Source organism: Chrysochloris asiatica, unplaced genomic scaffold (genome assembly GCF_000296735.1).
Source record: "Chrysochloris asiatica unplaced genomic scaffold, ChrAsi1.0 scaffold00179, whole genome shotgun sequence".
NCBI lineage: Eukaryota > Metazoa > Chordata > Mammalia > Afrosoricida > Chrysochloridae > Chrysochloris > Chrysochloris asiatica.
Genome location: NW_006408697.1, coordinates 2,091,138 through 2,095,125, shown reverse-complemented (window position 1 = coordinate 2,095,125; position 3,988 = coordinate 2,091,138).

Below are 3,988 nucleotides of genomic sequence, written 5' to 3'. Positions count from 1 at the left end.
GCAGTTCAAACCCACCAGCCACTCCTCAGAAACCCTATACCGGGTCACTATGAGTGGGAATCAACTGAAAGGCACTAACAACAACTACATACAGTATTTGTACTATGCCCCTGCTTGGAATTCAGGAGTTTCTCTTGTTATACTTATGAGGCCATATCAGTGCATGGTGGATCCTAGGCCTAGTCACTTTTGAGTTATAAAAAGAGCAGACACAAACAGTTGTTGAGTGGAGTGGTGGGGAGGACAGGGAGGAGGCAGAAGAGAACAAATACCATGTGCGGATCATCTACAAGCCAAGGCACACCAAAGAGCCAAGGAGCACAGAGTTACATAGAAGGTAATGACATGGCCAAGACCCTAATTTGCAGTTTTATCTTCCTGAAGTGTGAGAAGGTAATTCTGTGTTCTTTAAAGCCACCCTTTTGTGATGTCTGTGTGCCGCTGCTCTAGACTACCACAACTCCACAGTTGTCATCAGGTGACTGGGAAGATAGGACACACACACACACACACTATCTCTTTGTCCTTGCCTGACACTATTCTGAAAATCATTAACGGTTAAGGGAAATATGCTTCAAAGCAGTGAGATCTGATTCCATAGCACAGTGCGGCGTATCACATTTACAGAATCTGCAGGGCTGGTCAAAGATAATGATCAAGAGTTTCAATCATTTAAGAAGAGTCCATGTAAGTAAGGGCAGGGGTTAATGTGAACCTGGTGAGGGACATGGCCTGGACTTTCAGCGATGTTGATCTTAAGTAGCACATTTCCAAAGGATCCAATTAAATATTATGTCTGAATACACAATACACAGGTCAGACGCCGTGACACTGTGCAGAGATCAAAGTAACAGGATGAGTTGTCAGAATCATAAACATCAGGAACCTATTAGCTCAGCAGCTCCAGGCCCACTGAGCACCAACGCTAAGTATAAATGCTTGTGGGGAAGATTCACAAACCAGAATCTATGTAAGAGGTCCCCATTGAAATTTCCCACTGGGCCATATCCTGTTGAGAACTGGGTATTAAGTGGTGGTTAAGTTCTGGCTTCATTACTTACTAATTGTTGGGTTGTTTCTGCCACCAAGTCAACCCCAGCTCATGATGACCTTTTGCACAGCAGAATGAAACTGCCCAATCCTGTGACATCCCCAGGATCAGTTACAGAACAGACCAGTGTGGTCCATTGGCTGATTTTCTTAAGTAAATCACCAGGCCTTTGTTCCGAGTCTGTCTTAGTCTGGAAGCTCCATGGGAGCCTTTTTAGCATCATAGTAACCTGAAAGCCTCCCCTGACAATTGGGGGTTGGCTGTGTAGGAAGGGCATTGCCCAGGAATTGAACCTGGGCTTCCTGCCTGTAAGATGAGGATTTCATCACCAAAACCCCACAGCCCCGATTCTTCATCTATGAAACCAAGATACTAAAGAACATTTCTCATAGGTTATTGTGAGAACTAAATGAGATTGTACAATTGGCACAGTGACTGGTACATAGTCAAGGAGCCCTGGTGGTGCAGTGGGCTTGGTGTTGTGTTGCTAACCCAAAGGTTGGAGGTTCAAGCCAGATTTTCCTTTATTCATAATAGAATCTGGCAGAAATGTAGAGGTCACTGATGGCAATCTCCAAAACGAATCCAGAATCAGATGCTTATGTTTTCATCTGTTTCTTCCTACCCAACCTCAGCCTCCACCTTAGAGGCGGATCTGTTACGTGTACAGAAACACAACAATTAAACAGCAATGCCCAGTGAGGTGGCAGGTGGACACTTTAAACCCAGCTGCTGATGCCAAGGAGTGATCGATAGTAAGTAGAGGGTGGCTCTGTGAGTGCAGGCCTTCAGAATCATGGGAGACTTCTCAGGGAAATCTAGGGTAGAAGAGAGTCGGAGTCCTGGTGTGGCACTGTAGCATAAGCACAGAACTACTAACTACAAGGTCGGTGGTTCAGCGCATCCAGCTGCTCCTCAGAAACCCTATACAAGGTCTCTATGAGTTGGAACCAACTTGACAACACGTAAAAACAACAACAACAGAAGAGAGTCACAGAGAAAGACTGACTGCTCATTCCCTCAGCATTGAGAGAAGAAAAGAAAATGAAAAACTAACATTGAAGACAAACCATATAATCTTAAATTCTAGCCCTTTGGCAGAACTAGCAGGTTCCAGTGGAGCTTCCAGAACAAAATAAATGAGGAAGAAAGGCCTAGTGATCTCCTTCCCCCAATCAGCCGACTTCTTCCTATGAGTCACACCAGTCCAATCTGCAGCCTGCCGTGAGAATACCACAGGATCGGGCAGCATTGTGTTTCATCGTACATGGGGTCACCATGGCAGCTAACAACAACAACAACACATCAGAAAAAAAATGAAAACTCAAAACTTAGTGAAAAGGATTTGTTAACTTAGAGCCTGTCTTCTCAGGCTTCCCTAGTACCATGCACTGTAGTTGTTGTTTTTAAGTTCCATAGAGTCAGCTCTCACCTCATGCAAAACAGAAGGTCCTCTGCCATCCTTACAATTTTTGTCACATTTGGGCTCATTGTTGCTGCCACTATGTTGATTCATCTTGTTGGGTTTATCATTTTCACTGACCCTTTTCTTGACCAAGTATCATGTCCTTTTCCAGGGATAATATGTCCAAAGTACGTGACACGATGTCTCACTATCCTTGATTCTAAGGATCTTTCTGGCTTACTTCTTCCAAGACAGATTTTTTGGTTCTTCTGGCAGTCCTTGGTACTTTCAATATTCTTCAACAATAATTTGAGGACATCAGTTCTTCTACAGTCTTCCTTATTCATTGTCCAACTTTCACATGCATTTGAGATGACTGAAACACGCTGGCTGGAGTCTGGAGTACTTTAGTACTCAAACTGACAGTTTAAGAGGGCTTTTGCAGCAGATTTGCCCAATGCAATACTTCGCCTGATCTTGACCGCTGCTTCTATGAACATTGGTTGTGGATCTAAGTAAACTGAAATCCTCGACAAGTTTAATCTTTTTTTCAGGTACCATGATTAATTGCAATTGTCTCCACTGTAATTGTAGAAGAAGTATAATTCAATATGATTGTTGTTAGGTGCCATCACGTTGGTACTGACTCACAGTGACCCCATTGCACAACAGAATAAGTAGACAGACTCATGATGATATGTCAGAGTAGAACTGCATCCCAGGGGGTTTTCAGGGGCTGATTGTTGGGAAGGAGATCTCTAGCTTGGTCTATGGAGGCATCCCGGTTTGGACTCTACCCACCAGCCTTTCAGCTAGCAGCTGAATACGTTCACCATTTGTACCACCTAGTGACTAAGTAGCCGCATATTAAACCCAGCCTGGGACCCTTCTGAACATATGGCCCTGGATGACTACGTAACCACATACCTGAGAATTCACTCTCATCTTTCTGAACCAGAAAGGATACAACAAAGGCCAGCAAGCAATTCAGAACAGGGTGAATGGGCTGAAGAAGAGGACCTTGGCCAGCCCTGGACAGAGAGAATGAATTTACTCTCAAACCACAGATTGAACATCTGGTATATGTAATGATATGTATAGTTATATAGTATATATGTGTAGACTCCTGCTGTGGTGCTCTAGGGTCAGCACTGGACTGTGAACCACAAGGTTGGAAGTTCAAATCCACCAGCTACTTCTCAGAAACCCAATACAGGGTCATGGTGAGTCAGAACTGACTGAACAACGCTTAACAACAACAGTATTTGTGTGATTTGAGTATGGGTTTGTCCCTAGTAAGTAACATTTTTGTTGTCATCATTAAGTACCCATATTAAAGACTATCTTTAGATACTGTTACTCTGTAAGAGCCTAGCATTGGGCAGGTCTCATTGAACGTTGCAATCCAAGTTTGGGGTCCAAATGAGGCAGGGCCAGTAAACTGCCACCTTTCTTCTTGAGGAACCCAACAGGAAGGAGACTGGCCAGATGGAAAATCATGACCACCTCCAGGGATTTGGCTAAGCCACTGG